Source organism: Hemicordylus capensis, chromosome 2 (assembly GCF_027244095.1).
Source record: "Hemicordylus capensis ecotype Gifberg chromosome 2, rHemCap1.1.pri, whole genome shotgun sequence".
Classification (NCBI taxonomy): Eukaryota; Metazoa; Chordata; class Lepidosauria; order Squamata; family Cordylidae; genus Hemicordylus; species Hemicordylus capensis.
In genome coordinates, this window is record NC_069658.1 from 127,120,024 (window position 1) to 127,143,189 (window position 23,166).

General features: G+C 44.8%; 1 protein-coding gene across 12 annotated transcripts in view; it reads right to left on the reverse strand.

Moving 5' to 3' along the window:
• The window catches only part of LINGO2 (leucine rich repeat and Ig domain containing 2), a 937,252-nt gene that overhangs the window by 266,155 nt on the left and 647,931 nt on the right, over positions 1-23,166 (reverse strand). Inside the window, exon 1 of one of the 12 annotated variants that reach the window (XM_053298215.1) lies at positions 5,258-5,334. The exons of the other annotated variants lie outside the window; for them this stretch is intronic. The gene's annotated coding sequence lies outside the window, so the exon portion shown is untranslated. Of the gene's footprint in view, positions 1-5,257; positions 5,335-23,166 lie in introns of those variants that run through there. 12 annotated transcript variants of the gene reach the window in all.

Below are 23,166 nucleotides of genomic sequence, written 5' to 3' on the forward strand. Positions count from 1 at the left end.
GAAAGGCTAAGGGGACATGGGTGGGGGGGCTGACGCTGTGTGGCGGTGGCACAGTAGGGATGGCAGTGAGAGCCCCAAACAGGCCAAAATCACCCAATCTGGGTCATCTGCAAGGAAGGCGGGCCTGAGTGAGGAGCTCTTTCACAGCCGTCTCTTGCTGCCTGCCTCCAGTGCCCAACCTCACCTGTGATGATTTGAGAGGTGGGCGGAGGTCTCACCGTCATTCCTACTGTGCGAAGTGGAAAAAAAGTGAACAAAAAAACTAACTTCCCCCCGCACAATGCTGCTCCTCAGCATATGCCACCATAGGTAGCTGCTTATACTGCCTATGTGGTAATCCACCCCTGCCTGTATCCAGAAGCTAGGCCCAAAATATTGCTGTTACAATATGACACACAACACATCATGCCAGCATGCCCACTCCAAACTGTCATGTGGGTCATGACAGGTCAGGACAGAACTCTGACATCCAGTCAGACTTCCCAAACACATGCCTGTGGGAAGTTTGACTGAATCTGTCCCCCAGCAACAGATGGGCAGATCGGGCACTGAGGAGGATGGTTTTCCTTCTAAGGACCCTCAGCAGCCCCGGCAGCAGCATTAGAGAAAACTATGAATCCCAGAAGTCTTGCAGCACCCGGAACCTGGAGGGCCGGGGTCCCAGGAGCCTTTTTAAACCAAAGCTTCAAAATAGGAAGGCAGATTGCATGCTCTTTCCAGACCCAAGATGATGAAATGTATTTATTTGATCTATATGCCGCCCCTCCAAAATGGCTCAGGGCGGTTTACAACAAATAAGAATAATTAATATCAATTTAACAGTTAAAATCAAAACTAAATCAATTAAACAATTACAATCATTTTAACATTAAGAACATTAACATGAAAAGCATTTAAAACCAGCATTAAATATTTAAACCATTAATTTAATTAAAAGCCCGGGTGAATAAATGTGTCTTCAATGCCTTTTAAAAGGTTGTCAGAGATGGGGAGGCTCTTATTTCAACAGGGAGTGCATTCCAAAGTCGGGGCAGAAACAGAGAAGGCCCGTTTCCAAGTAGCCACCAAACGGGTTGGTGGGAACTGCAGGCAAACCTCTCTAGATGATCTCAACAGGCGGTGGGTCTCATGGTGAAGAAGATGTTCTCTTAAATACCCAGGGTCCAAACTGTTTCGAGCTTTATAGATAATAACCAGCACCTTGTATTTTGCCTGGAAACGTATCAGCAGCCAGTGTAATTCTTTCAACACAGGAGTGATATTGTCTCTCCTAGATGACCCAGAGACCAACCTGGCTAACGCATTCTGGAACAACTGCAGTTTCCGGACTACGTACAAAGGCAGCCCCACATAGAGCACATTGCAGTAACCCAGCGTAGAGGTAACCAGCATATGTACCACCATTTTGAGGTTGTTTATCACAAGAAACAGCTGGTGTATCAGTCAAAGCTGATAAAAGGCTCCTCTGGCCACCACCTCAACCTGGGACACCAGGGAGAGGTTCGGATCCAGAAGCACCCCCAAACTGGGTTCCTGTTCCTTCCAGGGGAGCATGAACCCATCCGGAACTGGCAGATCAATATCGTCTCCCGAGTTCCGATCACGCACAGTAAGTACCTCCTTCTTATCTGGATTCAGCCTCAGTTTGTTATCCCTCATCCAGCCCATTACTGCCTCTAGGAGGACATTTAGGAAGATTATGCCTTCTTCTGATGAGGTTGACATGGAGTAGATTTGGGTGTCATCAGAATACTGATAACACCCTGCACTAAATCTCCTGATGATCTCTCCCAGCGGTTTCATGTAGATGTTAAACAACATTGGAGGCAATACGGAGCCCTGAGGGACACCATATGAAAGTTCAGATTTGGGAGAACAACAGTCTCCAAGGGACACCATCTGGAATCTGCCCTTGAAGTAGGAGCGGAACCACTACAAAGCAATGCCTCCCACCCCCAATTCCCTCAGACATTCCAGGAGGATACTATGGTCAATAGTATTGAAAGCCGCCAAGAGATCCAAAAGGACCAACAGAGTCACACTCCCTCTGTCAGTTCCCAATTGGAGATCATCCATCAGGCTGACCAAGGCAGTCGCCACCCCATAGCCTGCCCGAAAGCCAGTTTGAAATAGGTCTAGATAAACAGTTTCCTCCAAGATCATCTGGAGCTGGGAGGCCACCACCCTCTCAATCACCTTGCACAGCCATAGAAGGTAGGAAACAGGCTTGTAGTTGCTTAACTCTTGAGAGATCCAAAGCAGGCCTCTTCAGAAGTAGTCTAATGATTGCCTCCTTAAGACAAGCGTGCATCCTGCCCTCCCTTTGAGAAGCATTTATAATCTCTACCAGGTCCTCTACCACAACCTCACTGCCTGATAACATAAGCCATGTTGGGCAAGGATCAAGAGGACAGATGGTAAGCCATACCATTCCGAGCAAACACACTCTGTGTCTTGCCCACCCCCCCATTCCAGGTAAATGGATTGGGGACCGGAGAGAAGAGGGCAGTACAGGGAGAAGGTTCTGAAAGACATGTTGAAATTCCAACAGAGTTTTGGAATGACAGCAGGGATCTCAGTCGGGGTTCCGACTGTCAGAGCCCCATGCTGTCAATGTGGAACTCCCTCCCTCGGGTCCAACACATCTGTTGTGTGGATATGACTACAAAGTCTTACCAGAAGCATTCCCAAGCTACTGTATGTACCTCTTCCTTCTGAGGGAGCGTACCTCCATCCAGAATAGGGAGATCTATCACATCCTTAAAACTATAGGCCCCACAATGAGCACTTCTGTCTTGTTCGGCTTCAGCCTCAATTTATTATTCCTCATCCAGATCATTAGTGCCCAAAGGCAGACATTTAGCCATATTATTATGTGATGAAGTTGCCATGGAAAAATAGATAAATCGCCTGATAATCTCCCTTACTGATTTCATGTAGAAGTTAAAAAGCGTTTTAGACAAGAAGGAATCCTGGGGGACCCCATAAATAGCTCCCATTTCAAGGAGGAACTTTCTCCAAGTGGCACTATCTGGAATCTGCTTGAGAAGAGTTAAACCATATGTTTGATCAATACTATGCCACATTCGCACACAACATGAAACTGTAGCTAAATGGGGAAGGGGTTGGAATTTGTGTACATTTGAATGTGTGAAAACAAAGTTTCATGGCAAAAGTAAACTGCAGTTTCCCTCACCAAACTCTAATTTGAACTTTGGGTTTGTAGTGCATTTCGCTGTAGGAATGTGTGAACAGTAGGAGGGTGGTTCGATTCAACGGTTCCAGGGTTGAACCGAACCACCCCCTGTTCAGTCCAACCTCGGAACAACCCCCACCACAGTATGGGGGTGGGGGTTCGCAATTTTTGGGGGGAATTTTTTTTAACCTTTAGCCCCTTCGGGTGGCTTTCACTAGGCTGCGGGGGAGGAAGGCATGCGCAAATGGCCTCTGCGAGACCCTGGGTCATGCCAGGCCTCGCAGAGGCCATTTGCACATGTGCAGTGGTGGACAGATGGCTGCCCTGCCAACATACGGAGGCCCAAATGGCCCGCAGCGGTGATGATTGAGGCTAGTGGGGGAACCTTCGCGGACCCCCACCCCGCGTCCTAGAGGAAGCTCACTGAAGGGACTAAAAGTTAAAAAAAACTTTGTAAATTTTTTTTAAAATTGCGAAACCCCCCCCCAGACCAAATTGAACCCGGTGGGGGGGGGGGGGTTTCCGAAGGGGTGCCAGACTGAACTGGTCTGGTCAGGTTTGAGTCCAGTCTGGACTCGAACCAAACCAGGCCAGCCGGTTCTGTGCACATCCCTATTTCCCTGTCCCAGCCTGAGGTATTGTGGCGGCAGCACTATGTCTGAATGTGGACACTGCCATAACCATGGTTTTGTGCTGTTCCTAGAACCATAATAATTTCGGATCATGCCCACTCCATGCCTATGGAGCTTCTTGCTGGCCGCCTCTCTGAGCACTTGCCAAGCCCCCCTGTCTCCAATCCAATAAAGTAGTTGCCTGCAGGGATGCCACCACATCCCATCCCAAGCTTGTCAGCCTGTCAAAAGTGAAAGTCACATGGGGTTATGTCCTCTTCCCACTCTGTCCCTTGTTCCCCCTGCCCCCGGCAATCAGGAGAGAAAGGGGACGGGAAGGAAGATGGGCACTATGTGCTTTGCTCTCTGAAAATGAAGCGATAAAGATTAGTGTTCCCTCTAAGGTGTGTGCATGTGCGCACACTCACACGTTTTTTGATGTCTGCTCAGTTAATTTTAGAGCCCGCTCAGGTTTAATCAGGAAGGTCCCACTCCAAATGCATATGCACACACACTGCTTTGATACTGCCGCCCAGAACAAAACTCATTCCACACACAGATGAAAAATATTAGAGACAACACTGATAAAGATGTATGTTCACAAGCATATGCAGTTACAGTGGCAAAATAAGTAGAGCATCTACATGTATGCTGACAATGTATGCTGCTCATGAGTGGACCGCTCTCTCATGAGAGTCAAAGGCCATGGAGACACACATGCAGGCTGGACAGCGCATGTTGTCCAGCCTGGTTGCTCCACACAAGCAAGCCGCGCGGATGGGTACCCCAGAAACGCCTCTCCCTGTATTGTTGAGTGCCATGAAGAACTAGTCAAAGCGGGTTCTCTATCAGCCCATCCATCTATCTGAACATATCAATTTAATTTTTGCCTGGAACAGCAACCCCACACTCCTGGGTTTTCAGACAACTCCCGTGATTCCCCAAGGCAGCACATCTGCATATGCTGCATCGCCAGTCTGAATCTGGGAAATTTTAATGAGAGTATAGATCTGATCCCAGTCCTGGTGTTTCCCCAGTCTGCTCACCCGGCAAAGCCCAGACACATGAAGCATCAAATTCTCCTTTGGGAAAGTCAAAGGCTTCCCCGGAGAGGAGGGGGCCAAATAGGGGCCCCTTTTTGATGTCTCAACTCAAAGAGTGTGCAGTCTGATGGAACACTAAAGGTTGTCAAGCCTAAGGTCCTCCCCAGTAGGCTAGCCCTCCCATGAGAGTGCTTATCCCCTGGCAGCAAGCCACCACGGGGCAGGAGTGTGGTTTGGTCTCCATGGACTGCTTTGCCAGGTGAGCCATCGCAGAAGCATCCCTGGTCACAGTGGGCCAGACCCCAGACCTCAGCTGGGGAAAATGCCCCTACCTATTGATATCTATATGCCCACCCACACATTTAATTCTTAATTTTTAAACTATTTTTGCCTTTTATTTTACTCACAATTTGAAAAAAAAGTGGAAGGTTTCCCAGGTTTTACATCACTTCCCCTGAGATCCTCAGATGTTACATCACTTCTTTCCACATTCTCTCTGTGAGTAAAATTTCCAGGTTAGTTAAATTAATTTCAAAACAATGGATGGTTTGATCCAATTTTAATTAAGTACACATTACAGTCCAGCCATCCTTATTGCACGCCAGCTTTCATAGCTCCTGGGCTTGCCATTGTTTTTTCCAGCAATTTTTGCTTTCCCCAAGGACTTCTATGGGGATTTCCAGGTTATTTAAAAATTAATTTAAAAACAATGCATTGTCAGATTCAGCTTTAATTAAATACACAGAGTCCGGCCATCCTTACCTACTTGTATGCCCATTTTCAGAACTCCCAGGCTAGCCGGTTTCCCCCAGCATTTTTTATCTTTCCCCATAGACTTCTATGGGGATTTCATCTGATCAAAAAGTTGGTAATGTTCTGGACCGCAACTTTCTGAATGATCCAAAAAGACCCAAAGAGACATCTGGGGTGCCAGATCCAACCCAATCAGACTAAATATTTGCAGTCATGTACAGCCCTAATGCTAACACATATCTCCTCAGGTTTCCTAGACCCCGCTGAAAATTTATAATATCTCATTGTATCTTTCCTTTTTCAATACTTTTAATTTTATACCTTATTCTTTTCATTTTATACTGCATTATTAATTGTTGTGCATTATTTTTTCTATGAAACACATTACAAAATATTGTTAGTAAAAAGGCTGTACTGGAAAGGGGCCATGCACAGGGCATAATGAGATTAACTCATTTCGACAAGTTCATCAGAATGATGGTTTTCTCTTATGATGGTTTGTGACATGACTTTTTAAAAAAGATATTGCAATGTGAATGTTGCTTTTTGAGATGAGTTGAAATACCCAGCGCAAGAGACTCACAGGAAGTGAGATCAAAGGGGAATAGAGGAACCCAACAGGGTTCCTGAACTGGCAGGCAACAACCAGAAACAGAAGCACAATGAGGATTAGGAGCTGGAAGGCATGTCCAAATTTCAATAGTCAGTTCTGTGCTAGTCCAACTCTGCTCAAGGCCAGAACTCTATACCACACCAACTCGAAAAGGAATCAATCCCTCCCCCTTCCCAGATAACACAGCACTGAACAAAACTTGAACAAAATGAGTAGATTTTTCTGTACAGAAAAACAGAAACTTCCATGCATAGGATATAACACTGTGGTGTGAGAGATTAGGACAAGTGTACTTGAATGATTGGCAAGATTCTGCGGCTGTCTTTCAAGGGGATGAAATTCCCACATGTAATACTCCCATAGCCGATTATGCTGATTATAGCCACGCCACCATGTCTGTCTTTAGATATATACATTTTTCCTCTTGTTTTGGGGATATTTTAAAGCCACTTCCTTGTTAAAAATACACAACGTGGTATACAATAAGAGCAATAAAAGTAATAAAAATAATTAAAACACCGCATACAATGTACTAAACCACAGCAGATTAAAACAGGACTAAAACTATGTTTAAAATCATCAGTTAAAACAATTGTTTCTAAAAGGCCTGGGGGAATTAAAAAGATCTTTGCCTAGCACCCACAGGACAATAATGTAGGCAACCAGGTGAATGTCCTTGGGGCGACAATTCCACAAGTAACTGGAGCTGTAACTGAAGAGACCTCTTCCCATTCTCCACCTGCCTCACCTCTGAAGGTAGGAATCCCCAAAAGAAGGGCTCTGAAGAGGACCTCTCACTGCTCTCAGTACTTAGGCAGGTACATATGGGAACAGGCATTCCTTCAGGAAACGTGAAGACCTACCTGATTTCTACCTACCTGGTTTCCCCCTAGCCCAGCAGGAAATATAGCCTTCAGGCTGGTTACCAGAATGACTGTTTTCAAAGACAAAGTATGGCCCACATGAACCCAAGTCAGAGCACTACATTACTATCCCATTACTGGACTGGATTTTTTATTACATTGTAAAGAGCACAAATATGTGATTGGTATGTATTAAGTGTTTTGAATGGCTTCGTTACACTGATTACCCAGCCTATAACATTCATCTGAGTTACTCATTTTATGTGCTTCTCATTAAACAATCTCAGTAGGAAATTCAATAGCTAGGTAGAAATAACCCACATGCTCCTAAAGTCAATAAAGTTCTTGTTAACAGTTAGTAGTTGAGTGTTTTATTTTGCTTTTTAAATTCAGAACCTGCTTCCTGATGGTTTGGCTACAACAGAAAGCTGCATAGATGGCAAGCATTCTAAAGCTGGTCAGATACAAGAGTTTTATCATTTGAGCGATGACAAAACCAGAAATGAATGTTGTGTTATTCAAATCCAAACAAGCTCTTTCCCTAAAGCTAAAGTAAAGACAGGACAGAGAGAATATTCTTTCCATTTCCAGCAGTGGTGGCACCATAAATAAATATAGCGGAGTTTGTGGAGGGGGGGGAGTGCATTTATGGGTGGGTGAGTTGTGTTCCACATATTAGATTTCTGAAATAGAAATGTGGGGTGGAGGGCAAGCAACTTTCCTGGAGGGAAGCTTCCTCCCATCCCTCCCCTCTGGAGCTGCTCTTGATTTCCAGCTGAAAAGCTTTCCATGTGCAGTTGCAGATAAGTGCTGAGAAGAGGTGGCAAATCTGAGAATTATATCAACATATTGATGGGGGGAAACGTAGTAGTGGCTTGATGCACAAGTTTTTGTAAACCAGTTATCAAGTGATACAAAACAATGACTGAAAGCAGCACTTTACTGCTTAGGAAGTAAAGTTCCCCATGCCGTTGAATGGGGAACATGATACACCATTTGCCATTTACTGTAGCAATTGTAACAGCAAGAAAAATAGCACCATTAAACCAATAGTTGATCATTATATTCATGTGACGGGTGACAATGATTTAATCTAGATTTTCAAAAATTACATATCTCTTCCAATCATGCAAAGGCAGTGTCCATGATGGCAGAAATATCTATAGAAACGATGGGGCAGGTTTAGCACATTTCAACAGGAAGCATCTTCTTTGTGTATCTGTCTAGAATAATTTGTTCAAATTTAGGATCATAGAGGAGATTCTTTTCCATCACTTTCTTACAATAATAAATGAATGCAATTGTTGTTGCCATTCGGTTAGACAGTGTGGTTGCCATCCGGCACCAAGTTATACATTCTTAGTTTTACTTATTTCATGCAACATGAACGTGCAGAATTGTCTGTAGGACTCAAACTTGAGACTTCTGTGTGTTGCCATTCTCTTCCATCTAGGGACCTGATTTAGACACGTTTCAACCCACCCTGGCCCTGAAGCTATTTTGAAGTGGGGTGGGTAAGGGTACAGTAGTTAGCAGGCACAAGCTCAGGATGTACTTCCCCACCCACCTCAATGCCCAGAGACTAAAGTATGGGCAGTATACAAGTTAAACAAACAAACAAACAAACAAACAAACAAACAAACAAACAAACAAACAAACAAACAAACAAACAAACAAATTCAACTAGCAGGTAGTTGGGGGATGCATCCTGTAGTTGCTTAGCAACACTGTTTTCAGGTTAAGGTTATAGGTGGCTGCTTTATACTCAGTATACTCTTTATTTTATATCTGAAACTGTGTAAACCCGTACTCCCAAACCTGACATGCAGCAGCTTCCCAGAGCCTCAGACATAGTCCCAGCCTGACTATTTTAACTGGAAACTCCACTGAACTATATCAATAAGTAGCTTCTGCACTCTGAATGGGGAAGGTACCAATGCATCTTTAAGCTTCATGGCCCATGACCCAGACACAGAAATCTCCTCTTTCTGACATGGATGGGAACCTCAGTAATACAGGGAGATTATGTGAAGCAATAACAGAAGATATTTCTGTGGGCTTTTCCACCAAAGGATTCCTTCCAGAGACATCATATAATCCATCCCCAATCCCCATAACCAGTCTCTATTCTCATATATCAGCTATTCTTCTCCATAAAGTCCCATAGCCTTCAGCATCTCTTTAGTGTCACACCATACTCAGAGATGGGAATGGATGCATAAAGAGACTTACCACTATTGCTTGAAGTATACTCGATTGCTTGAAGTATGCACTTCAACTTGCCTTTCCCAGAGAGGTGAGGCCACATACCTTCAGAGATCAGTAGGCTGATGACCAGCACTGGAGTAAGCTGTAAGGCTAAGTGCTTCTAATCTTAGCCCTGTATCTAGCTATCCTGTGCTCTGTCCATGGTTCAGATGCCTTGTCTATAATTCTGGATTTCTTATGTTTCTAGAAGTAGTCATGTTTCCTACTTAAAGATACTGGAATCTGCCTACCTGGTCTGACTGAATGTACTCTCCATGGCTCTTCCACTCACTGAGCAGTGACTATTTTTCAGATTATTATCCTGAACATGATACTGGCAGAAAATACAAAGTGCAAGAGAAATACAATTATACCAATATTTATATACTGCTCATGGCGCAGCGGGGAAGTAACTTGCCTAGTGAGCAAGAGGTTGCCGGTTCAAATCCCCGCTTGTATGTTCCCCAGACTATGGGAAACACCTATATCGGGCAGCAGCAAGATAGGAAGATGCTGAAAGGCATCATCTCATACTGCACAGGAGATGGCAATGGTAAACCCCTCATGTATTCTACCAAAGACAACCACAGGGCTCTGTTGCAGAATTAGCTTCCACAACATCTGCTAACTAGGCAAAGAGGCACCTTTTAACATGGCGATTCTCATATATTTAGCAATGGGAGAGCAATTGTTCCTATTTATCACTGAATAGTATTCTCGCAGTGGCCATTTCTGGTGCCACCTCCTTTTTAGATTGTGAGTCTTCTGGGGACAAGGAACCATTTTCTTATTCCTTTTGTTGTGTAAACAACTTGAAGAACTTTTGTTCACTCCAAGTAGTAGTACTACTACTATTATTACTACTACTGTTTCAAAATAATTGCTAATAATGATTAATGCCAATAATGTCTACAGCTTAGAGGTATAAACTTGGAAGAGATGGAAGAACACTATTTTACCCATAGGAACATAGGCGGATCCCTGATTCCAAGTAAGACCATTGGCCATCTAGCTCAGGATTGTTTACACCGACTGGCAGATGCTCTCTAAGGTTTGGGGCAGGAATCTTTCACAGTCTTACCTGGAAATGCTGGAGACTGAACCTGGGATCTTCTGCATGCAAAACAGAAGCTCTACCACTGAGCTATGGACCATCCTCCAAAATACTGGCCAAAGACCCAACCAGTTACTAGCCCCGCCTCCTCATTAATAAGCCCACACAATTCAGACCATAAAGCACCATTGGAAGGTACCTGCAGAGCAAATAATCCATATATTCAAGCAAGGGAGGCAAACTACATATTGCAGGGAATACAAAACAAATCAATTGTATTTTGCACAACGGGGGGAAGGGACCCACAGGTGTTTGCTTTCATTAATTCCTGAAATATGTAAATCATTTTGAAGCGATATGAAAAAAACCCCTCTAATTATTTCTAATATATTCTAATATAGCAAGTGTGCGCGCTGCTGTGTAACATGGAAGAACAAGCCACGTTTTAGACCTTTTCAACTAATCCATAGAATGGGTTTGCTTCACTGAGCACAATGGCTGGATCACCATATCTCAAAGAGTTAGCTGAACTATCTATAAAAACTGAAACTCCCTGAACTCCTCAACTGAAAACAATTAGCGGTGTAATAATGAAGGCATGCTCTTCACAATTACCATGGGATAATCACCAGGCTTGTTTTGTGACTGATGAAGAAAGATGCTGAATGGAAATTTAATCACTGATTTCCTATCCTACAGTGTGATGCCTAACGAGATCACATAATTACAGCCAAATGGATTTATATCTTTAGCTGAAGCACAATCATGATTACCTAAGGAAGGAAACAGAATTTCATAAACCTCAAAATCAATAAGGAATGCTTTCAAAATGGAAAGACAGATTTGTACATTGTGCCTTGGGAAGGTGTAAAACATACTGTTATGAGAGCCTGTTGTATTCTGCTGGGAGGGAAAAGAGGAATTGTCCCTGTGCGAGTCACCTTTTTGGCAGGGCTGAGAGCCAGAAATTTATATATATGTTTGTATATAGTTGTGCTGAGGAGACCATCCATGCTTCCATCATTTATAGTTGCCCTGTGCTATATAAACCATCCCACTATGCGACAAGAAATTTACATTGTGAGCCCTTTGGGGACAGGGATCCATCTTATTATTTATTATTTCTCTGTGTAAAACACCCTGAGCCATTTCTGGAAGGGCGGTATAGAAATCAATCAAATCAAATCAATAAATAAAGGCTAATGTTCACTTTCAAGTCATGACCTATAACCAAATCTTTCCTCCCAGTCCTGGACAGTGTTGGACTGGATGTAGTTACTCACTGGTAAAAGAAAGGTTCTCTACCCTTGCTGAAAGGACTCTCACACTCTTCACTAGGTATGTGCAAAGAGCCAGCTTCAAAGCCACACAGTCAAATCATTTGTACCTTGCTCCTCTGTCCTATGTGGTGGTGGTTGCTTGCACTGTTTACCTTCTCTGTGTAGGGCCAGGGAGGCATGTAAAAAGATATGTGGAGCTGCAGGAAGCTGCATTGATGTCATTTAAGACAATCATTTAAGACAAAGATGTCATTTAAGACAACACAATATGCCCGAACATAGTTCTGATCAGGTGCTAGGTCTATGCATTATGAAAAATGTTGGATCTGATCTGATCTGATCCGATCCAACAGTGAAATTGTCGGGAGGGCCCACATGCCCCCTGCAAACTGTTTTGGATTGAACTGGACCCAATATTTGTTGGGAGGGCCCACATGCCCCCTGCAAACTGTTTTGGATTGAATTGGACCCAATATTTCTCTTACATTTTATTGGCTCCTTTCCCTCCCTACTACTGCCCTCTCTCCACCCCCTTCCTTATCCTGCTTTCCCCTGCCCTCTCCTCATTCCCTCCCATATTTCAGTCTGTCAATGACTGTAATAAATTCCCTCCTCTTATCTGGACCTGTGGTGACTTACAAGGAATCTAAAGAGAAAAAGGGGAATGTTTTAAACCAGAAGCTGCACCAAAAGGCAAGCCTTGCTTTAGGCTTCTTGTAGGTCACCAGATGTGCAGGGGATTGTGGGTGTGTAGTTCTTTTAAGGGAAGCAGCCTTCATCCATTAAAAGAACTATGATTCCTATAAGGCACTGCACTGGCTGGAGTCCTAAAGACCTTAAAGGAAAAAAAGTACCTTAGCAAAAGGCAAATGGCCAGCTTCAGCCAGCCTCCAACAGAGGACATTGTGCTACTGTCCTTAGGTCCAGGTAAGAGAGGCGAATGGAGAGAGGGGAGGGGAAGACAGAGAAAGCGGGGGGGGGAGGACAGTGGGGGGGCAATTTCAACTTCTGTTGTTGTGCAATTGATTCTGATAGCGCTTGACATAGGGCACATCAGGTCTGATGTGACTATCAGACCAACCCAACCGCACAGCTCTATCCAAGGAAGTATTGTGCTCTTGAGTCGGTGTTGACTCCCGAAGACCACAGAGCCATGTGGTTTTCCTGGTAGAATACAGGAGTGGCCTACCATTGCCTTTCTTCTGCGCAGTATGAGATGATGCCTTTTGCCGTTGTCACTGAAGTGAGCATCCTCCTAAGCATCTTCCTATATTGCTGCTGCCCAATATATATGGCTACAAATATATATTTACTCGGCACAATCCCCGGTGGGGATTCAAATTAACAGCCTCTTGCTCCCTAGGCAAGCTGCTTCTCCGCTGCGCCACCGCAGCTGATACACACAGCCCTATTAGGTACTACTATATTAGGTGCTACTACATAACCAAATGTTCCCCTTCCCTTGCCTGCCTGTGTTTTAGGTGCTAGGATTTTGCTAGGAGAAACCAGTGCAGGTCGGTTTAAATTTGCTTTCTGCCTGTCTTCATAGTGGACTAGCAGTCTGTTAGCTAGTGCTTGTTGAGAGGAAGCCATGAAACGTAAACATGACAAGATAATGAAAACTGGATATGGATTTCAAGTCTCAAATTCTAAACATATCACTTAGTGATATTACATTACATTGATTCCAGTGCCTTTTATTTATGCAAATCACCCTCATGCTTACTGCTTTTAAAATCATTGCTTCAATGAGAGCTTCCCTCCTGTATTTAATAGCAACTAGCCAACCTGCACAGAGCATCTGTGTGCTCTTTGGGGCCGGCTGTTCCCCCCTCCCTCCTGCCCCACTCTCCCTCCCCTCTGCCCCATACTTTTGCCCCTCTTCCCCTCCCTTCCTCCCCACTCTCTTGCCCCCTCCCCTCCCTCCCCACACTCTCCTGCCCTGCATCCCCCTGGTCCTCTCTCCTGCCCTTCCCCTCTCCCCCCTGCCCCACTCTCTCTTGACCTCCCCTCACTCTCCCCCTCCCCTCCCCCTCTCCCACGCTCTCTTGCCCTCCTTCCCCTCTCCCATGCTCTCTTGTGGGGAAAGGGTTAAATATCCCTCTTTGTCTCTCTCACAGTGATTTAATTTTGTTCTCTCTCTCTCTCTCTCCCTCTCTCTCTCTCACACACAGAGAGACAATGCAGAGCCAAGCGATGCATTTGATACAATGTGTAGTTTGACCAGAGGTGTAGCAAGGTTGGAGGGGACCCAGAGACAAGATTTTAAAATGGGGCCCCCCTCACTGAAGCTCAGCTCATGAAGTGTGTGTGTGTGTGTGTGTGTGTGTGTGTGTGTGTACACATACACACCACCCTTCCAAAAATGGCTCAAGGCAGTTTACACAGAGAAATAACAAACAAATTATTATTATTATTATTAATTCGATTTCTATACTGCCCTTCCAAAAATGGCTCAGGGAGGTTTACACAGAGAAATAATAAATAAATAAGATGGAACCCTGTCCCAAAGGGCTCACAATCTAAAAACAACATAAGATAGATACCAGCAACAGTCACTGGAAGTACTGTGCTGGGGGTGGATAGGGCCACACACACACACTTATTTTTTTTAAGGCTTTGTAAATTGTAGATGCCCACAACTGAAGGAAGCCCGGGCGGGTGCGCAGCTGGGGGAGTCAGTCATGTGACTTGCCTCTGGGGGGCCCCCCAAGGCAGTGGGCCCCCAGACAACTGTCTCTCCTTGCCCTATTATAATTACGCCCCTGAGTTTGACCCTTACTCTAAGGTATCCTATGTGGAATCTTGTTTGCATGTGTCAGAATTGCACTTCAAACCCAGCAAATGGAGGGTGGGGGGAGAGACAGTGAGATGAAAAAAACTGCAGCAACACAGACATTCAATTTAGTTTTATTGCTATGCTAATTTGCTTGCCTTTGTTTATAGTTGTATGTATTTCTGTAAGTTTTGAACAATGCAAACAGAATACATAGCTTAAGCATCCTAAATAATGGGGGGGGGGAGGGAAATGTACTGGTGAGTGGATGTGTATGACTAAATATGGAAACTATAGAAGAAAATGAAGGTTCATAGTAATTGGAGTATCAGATAGTTTGATGTGCATTGTGCTTGCCTGTTGAGCATTTTTACAAGTGTGTGCATGTGCACTTATCTGTGTGTGGAGGATAGTAGGATAAAGTTGAAAAGGAACTTAACAAGAGGCTTATTAGGAAGCTCTGGATCCCGGAAGGATGCACTGGGGATGGATGGATAGATAGATAGATAGGAGTGTCTCTTTGTGTGTGTCTGTGTGTGTGACACACACAAGTACAAAAAGATCTGATAATGGAGATAATTAGAAGAAACCAAGTTTTAGTTGAATGTTTTGGCTTCTGTTCAACTAAAGCTGAAACATTCAACTAAACTTTGGTTTCCTCTAATTATCTCTGTGGCAAGTCATCTTTTTGGTGTGTGTGTGTGTGTGTGTGTGTGAGAGAGAGAGAGAGAGAGAGAGAGAGAGAGAGAGAGAGAGAGAGAGAGAGAGAGAGAACACACACCCTTGTTGCTGGGGGCTCCCAGTCTGTTCTCTTTAATACTTTTTGGAAAACTAGAGCTAGAAATGCAAACACTAATGGCTCCTGGCTCCTGGAATGTCCAGATTGGGATATTAAAAAGAGAACACATTACTTTTACCCACGGAGCATATATGAGGTGTGTTACCCTCTACCCTTATCTGATGCAGTGGCTGAACAGACAGCCAACTAGTAAACAACACAGGAGAACAAATCTACACATTATGCATTTCTACATCTATGTGTTATAATGCTTTTTAGAAGGATGATGTGAGCCTCATATGATATTACAATCACGACAAAGCAGCAGTGGCAGCTGGTGAGGTGGTTCCATAGGCAAAACTGGCTCTGTGTGGCAACTGAGGGCGAAACCATTACCACCCTTCCTTCAGAAAGTGGTGGCAGAGGCTGCTGCAGCCAACACTGTGCAAATGCACAATTTCTGACGGGACAGTCACTCCTGCTGAAAGTCAGCAGCCTACACATGTGCTGGGTGAAGCCTCCACAGGTGGTAGCACCCCCTGCCTCTACTGCCATCTCCCCTCTTCATCCTGCCATGCAGTCTCACCTAGGAAACTGCCTCACGGTCTGCCACTGCAAATAAGAGTCTAAAGATGCAGACTACCATCTCGGAAGATATGTGGGCAATGATGGAATGTCCTTCTGTTTAACTAGTGAGCGTCTATGGGACAGAGAATCATCTTTTTCCTTTTGTAATGTAAACCGTGCTGTGAACTTTTTATGTTATTGAAAAGCAGTATATAAATATTATTAACAATAATCATGTTGCGTGATGGTACACAGGCAAGCAAGCACACCTACAAAGTAAACGGCAAGTGACCAATCCCTTCCTTCAGAATCCTTCCATTGTTACAGCCAAGATTGTGTTGTCGCCATAATCGGATTTGGACCATTGTCCGCAACAGAATCTCTGCTGCAGAGACAGCTGTTCCCTTCTTCATGGTTGGCTTTAAAACAGGGAAGCCCTGCCAAAGTCAGCCTCACAATGGCACAAAGGAGCATGATGTGTGAAACTAAGCACATTGCTTTTTGCAGCTCTCCCCCCACTTTCTGCTTGTGCCACTCCAGTTCACAGAATATCTTTATTGGTGCAATTTAATGTCAGGAGAGATAAAACAGGAAATGTGAAGGTAGTAACATTCTGTTGGCAATTCCTTTGAATACTATGGACCTTCTGGCCTTGTCTCAGAGGACAAACTTTACAGGTACATCTTCACTCTATGACTGAATCATCAAGTGGTGAATTGGATGTGCAAGGAAAACCTTACAGTTAATGAATTCCAAAGCTTCCATGTTGCCTGACATCACCTCAAAATACTATAATTTTCAATGGAGGCAATGCACCTAGTCAGCTGCACTTCACTGAATAATGCATTAGTGATGTACATGAACATTTGATCAGTCCTAAGGAACAGCTACTATACATTAGGGATGTGTGGAATGTTCTGCGCTTGGAGTGTTCCAAGCTTGGGCCTGTTCTGAGTTCAGAATGACCTTGTTCCACGTTGGAACATTCCGAGTGTTCTGAGCTCCATTTTGGACTCCAAAACAGTGCTCTTCTGGCCTCTGCACTCACACAGCAGCCATTTGCGTGGTCAGAACCACCACACAAATGACTACAGAGTATGTGCAGAGGCCAGAAGAGCACAAAATGGTGCTCGGAATGTTTCAAGTGTTCTGAGCTCATTCCATCAGAACAAAGAGCTCGACTGGTTGTTCTGATGGAAAATTTTGGGCATTTGCATTCCGTTCCGAGCTTGGAATGGAACGTAAATGTTGTTCAATGCACATCCCTACTTACATGTTAAGACATCTCACCACCTTATTTGAAATAATAGGACAAGAAGCAATTCATTATTTCAAACTACTGAGTGTGGATCAGGTTCTCTGCTCTCTAACCTCTGCAGGGGTGAGGAAGCTATTAAGACGATCCATCCCTGAAAGTGAAAGGATCTGCTTGTTTTCCAGATCTGCTTGGGGCAAGCCTACTTAATTAGGACAACTTACCCACTAAAGATCTATCATCAACAGGAATGTCCACACAAAAATATTATTAATAATACCTCCAACAAATGGCTGGGCCAGCTACAAGATGGCATCATGGAATCATACATCCTCTTGTACCAACATGGAACAATGATGTCACATTAGTACAGGAGGACCCATGTGAAGCAAGCATATGACAGTACAAAAGCCTCTGGAGCATTCAGGAATCTTCCATAACCTGAAAGATTCTTATACATTCAAAGGTAAAACCAAAATGCAGAAAGAGTATTGGAAGTTTTGGTGGTCAAAAGTCCACATTTCCTAACCCTTTTCTGAAACAGGACAAGGTGGCTATGCTCACCTCTAGTTGGGAAGCAAATTTTAATTAGTTTTAAAGCAGTAGTGATGTGACATCATTACACATTGAGGCTGTTCTCACGGACACCCTAACCCAGGCTAGGGAAGCCCAGCCTGGGTTAGGCTGCACATGAGAACCACCAGGATTGGGTCCAATACCAGTGGGGCAGCGCCACCTAGCCCAGCTTCTCGACTCGGCTCTTAGTTGGAGTTAAAGGCTCGAGAGAGCCCTTAACCTAGGCTCTGGGATCGTGTGTTTGCTGGGGCTGTGTTCAGCTCCAGCAGACACTGAGATGGGCACCTAGAGTGCCATTTCCTGGGGGAATCCCCAAATGCAACGCGCAGCATGCGGTGCATTGGGGGATATCTGGAGGTCGGGACATATTGTCCTGGCCTCTAGAGCTCCATGGTGTGCCACGCAGGATGGATAACCTGGGAGTAGCATGGATAATCCACACTCCCTGAAACATTCAAGTGCTCATCAGAGGGAGAAGGTGAGTTGAACCAGCCTCCCACACACACACCTGCCCGATCATGTGATTGGCCTCAGCACATCCTATTCCAGATTTGCCCAGCATTCTATATATTCAGTTAATTGTTGTGACCAGCTATCCCCTAGTTAGATGGTCAATAAGGAACTGAAAAAGAGGTAAAATCAGTAGGGGTGTGCAATTCGGGTATTCAGTGATTCGGTTCGGGACCCGAACTGAATCACCCCTGTTCTGTTTTGTGCCCGAATATGGGCCACCCGAATCACCCGTGATTCGGTTCGGATTCGGATTTAATCCGAATCCGAATCGATTTGGGGGGAAATGTGCCCAGGGGCAAAATTTTGGGGTGGGGTGGTAGTGCCCAATGGGTGGAGTCTACCACCCCAATTTCAGGGGGATTGGGCAAAGGGCTGATTTTTGGGGAATTTTTGAAGTTTTTGTGACTTTGGGGCAGTTCGGGGCATAGCATGGGATCTGGACAAAAAGAGTGGAGTGGGGTGGTAGTGCCTAATGGGTGCAGGCTACCACCCCAATTTCAGGGGGATCGGGCAAAGGGCTGATTTTTGGGAAATTTCTGAAGTTTTCATGTCTTTGGGGCAGATTGGGGCATAAAGTGGGGCAGAATAGTGGGGTGGGGTGGTAGTGCCTAATGGGTGGAGGCTACCACCCCAATTTCAGGGGGATTGGACAAAGGGCTGATTTTTTGAGAATTTTTGAAGTTTTAGTGACTTTGGGGCAGTTTGGGGGCAGAAAGTGGATCTGCCCCAAAAGAGTGGGGTGGGGTGATAGTGCCTAATGGGTGGAGGCTACCACCCCAATTTCAGGGGGATTGGGCAGAGGCCTCATTTTTTGGGAATATTTGAAGTTTTGGTGTCTTTGGGGCAGATTGGGGGCAGAAAGTGGATCTGCCCCAAAGGAGTGGGGTGGACTGGTAGATAGTGCCTAATGGGTGGAGGCTACCACCCGTCCCCAATTTCAGAGTGATTGGGCAGAGGGGTGAATTTTGGTGAATTTCTGAGGTTTGTCTTCATAAGGTGAAGTGTGCTAAATTGATTACTTCCTCATATTCATAGTAATTGAGAGTGTAAAAAAGTGAAAGTGGGGTCATGAGAGTTGTTTAATTGAAAAAAATCTCATTTGCTATGATAGAATTCTCATTCTATCATAGCAAATGAGATTTTTTCAATTAAACAACTCTCATGACCCCACTTTCACTTTTTCACACTCTCAATTATTATGAATATGAGGAAGTAATCAATTCAGCACATTTCACCTTATGAAGACAAACCTCAGAAATTCACCAAAATTCACCCCTCTGCCCAATTACTCTGAAATTGGGGACGGGTGGTAGCCTCCACCCATTAGGCACTATCTACCAGCCCACCGCACTCCTCTGGGGCAGATCCACTTTCTGCCCCCAATCTGCCCCAAGACACCAAAACTTCAAATATTCCCAAAAAATCAGGCCTCTGCCCAATCCCCCTGAAATTGGGGTGGTAGCCTCCACCCATTAGGCACTACCATCCCACCCCACTATTCTGCCCCAGGCCCCACTTTATGCCCCAATCTGCCCCAAAGACATGAAAACTTCAGAAATTTCCCCAAAATCAGCCCTTTGCCCGATCCCCCTGAAATTGGGGTGATAGCCTGCACCCATTAGGAACTACCACCCCACCCCACTCTTTTTGCCCAGATCCCATGCTATGCCCCTGAACTGCCCCAAAGTCACTAAAACTTCAAAAAATCCCCCAAAATCATCAATGAACTGAATCACCCGAATTTTTTGGGCCCGAAATTCGGGTGATTCGGCTCGGGCCCGAAAAATATCGGGGGACATCAGGGGTGATTCGGTTTGGAACGATCTGTGCCCGAATCACCCAAAATTGCTCATTTCGGGCACAGATCGTTCTGTGCCCGAAATTTTTGGCACATCCCTAAAAATGAGGGGGAATAAGAAACATCACAGCACACCACCTGCAAGCAAATGCAGCCATTTGGATTATATATGGTCTGCTCATAAACTAGTAATTTAGGGGCAGTGCGGATGTTCTGTCTCCCACATAATTATGTGGAGTGGAATGATGCATTGGAAGGAGGATGTGCACATTCATGGCCCTTTATGCACAGCGGTGGTACCAAAATCTGTTGGATACTGTAATCTAAACTGGCCCACTCTTTGTCCACCTTCTTGGCTAGTCTTGTTTAGTGGGGGAATGGCACGACTACTACACATTATTTTTGCCAGTGCCATAGTTTCTGCTGGAGCTAGTGTGGCTGCTAACATTTTTCTTGCCTCCTTGTGTTTCTGGAAGCAATCCTGTTGGGTGAAATGTACCTGGAATGAAAGTTAAAGGAAGGAAGGAGGAAGAACATACCCTCTGGCACTTCATGATGCGGACAACTGTTTCAGCAATCTGTGTGTGTGCAGAGAGATTACTAGTGGTGCCAATTCTAGCCCCAATATACAGATAAAGCAATATTGCCAAAAACTAATTCTTCCCCTAAGTATTCCCAGTAATTCTTAGGCAGCAAGAAGAATTTAGAATTAATGACATCTCAGATTACCATTCCCCCCTCCCCCCGAACAGAAGTTCCTTGTCCTGAGGCAGAACTGGAGCAGATATGATACACATCTGGTCGGAGTGTGTGTGTGTGTGTGTGTGTGTGAAAATCAATACATTCTGGACAGAAGTAAAGAAAGTAATTTCTCATGCAATGGAATATGAGATCTCTCTGTGTATTTGCTAGGTCTGTTTTTTAAAAAACCCATGTCAATATTTTGCATATAAAAGAAATGTATATGCAATATACATATAAAAGAAATGTATATGCTGGAAATGTAGTCATTGTCACTAGATTTGTTATAGTAGGAAATCAGCTTCAAGTTCTACAATTAAAGTAAGTAACCCAAAGGAAACCATGCACATGAAGGGCTTACTTGCTTTTCATTCAGGAGACCACAGTCCTAATGACAAGCACTGGAAATACTTGGAAACAATTCTGTATATACTCAAATCAGAATTACAAGATGTCTGCAACTACTTTAGGCATGCTCAGTGGGGCTTCTTCTGACTTTTTCCCTTTAAAAAGCAAATCTCTATCAGATAACAAACTCCCTGCGGGCGCTGGGGGCGGGGGCTGGCTGCGGCTGTCCATCCGGCTCCGATGTGTGGCGTGGAGCTGGGCCAGCCTGCTTGGGCTCTCTGCTCAGCCTCTTCTCCTCTTGCCTCTCTTCCTCGCAGGGTTTCCTGATTGAGAGCAAGCTGCGGGGCCTCCTCCAGCCCCTGGAAAAGCACGACCGCACCCTCATGAGGCTGGACTCCATCTTCACGGTCAGTCCTAGTTCTCTTGCCGAGGCAGGCTGGGAGGAAGCTCACCCCCCGTTTCGCCTGGGCTGGCTTTTATGCCAGCTGTGGACAGGCCCTTTACCCTTTCCCCCACATCATTTTCTGATCAAAACCAGAGTATGCATTAGACCTACTGGAGAAAAAAATTACAGGCACCACATATGTGCATCTGTATGTTTCCCCATCCAGGTTAATAGCAGATTTGGAGGGGGGGGGCACTGTTTAGATCAGACAAACAGCATGGAAGGAGCAAGATGGTTAAGCACATCTCTCCAGCGCTGCTTCTCTAATCAAATCAGAGCCCCAAACAGCTAATTTAATTGTTTTAGAGTGGGGAAATCCAGTCATGAATCACCCATGCCACATTTGTTTTGACATAAAGTAAGCTGACAAGGATGAACGAATCACTGATTGTATGTGCTTGGAGGGGCACTTCCCTATTGCTTTCTATGGGACACACAAGTGATGCAATGTGGCATTGTGAAAATGGTGTAAAAAAAAATCACGAGGTCTTCACTATAGAGGGACATTTAGGGAGAATGTGGTACAGCCACCCCTTATTTTCTAATGTTGAAGACTGCTTATAATTATTCTTCCGGAGCGCTGATATTTCTGGTTATGATGTTATTTTAAAACTAACCACAACAGATGCTCTTAAAATAAAACACTGCTTTTGTAATCCTATGCATCTTTATTCAGAATTCTCACTATGTCCAATTAGCTTCCTACCTAAAAACTCTGTTTAGGATTGCAGCCATAACCTTCAGCACGGCGGACAGCCTATTTACATAGCACTCGTGGTGTGTGAAGAAACTCCTGTGCTCCTGAAGAGTTTCTGATTTACTCAGCAAAGACAGGGGGCAAATTTCCCCATCTCCCCTTCCCCGGGAAGTGCCTTGTGCTACCAAAAATATATATGCAACTCTCAGGGACACATTTTTAGGTGGCGCTTCCTGGGAAGGGGAGTTTGGTGGCATTCCCCTCTCCTGTGAAATCACTCTGTTGAATTAGTCGGTCCATCCAGAGCATGCACATGTAGCATGTGAGCTGTGTTAATATGGATGTTAGCTTATATCTCCAAGAGCAACTGGACTTTTAAATAGGGATGTGCCAAAACATGATTCGGCTGTCTGAATTGCTGGCACTTCAAGGGCATACAGAGCTCCTTTAAAGCAGAGGAGAAGCAGGTTCATAACTGCTCCTCCTCTGCTCACCGCCATCCTGGCTCTCCCCGCCAGCTATGCCCCTGTGCCAGCGCATCCAGCTACCCTTGTGTAGCACCAGCATGTGGCTGCCACTGCATGGTGCTGGCACAACCGGGCATAACTGGGGGGAGCGCCAGGATAGCGGCAATGGTACGGACCTGCTCTCCTCTGTTTTAAAGGGGCTGTGTAAGCCTCAAATTTAAAGGGAGGTGCCGGCGATTCAAACAGTTGAATCACACTTTGGCACATTCCTATTTTTAAACCTACCGAGGAATCCTGCATCCTGCCCCCTCAGCAAAACTTCTGTGCCTTGCCCCCATTATCAAAAATCTGAAATGGCACCCTGCTTTTCCCTTTCTTTCTGCCAAGCTCCTTCACACGTGTAGCCGACCAAGCCATACTAATTTTATACCTGTTAGGGAGCACTATGGCTTGGAACTTGCTCTTGGCATAACACAACTGTTCCCTGCATCACTCTTGCTGCTCATACAGAACCTTTAAAGTGCTATTTATGTATGAGGAATTAT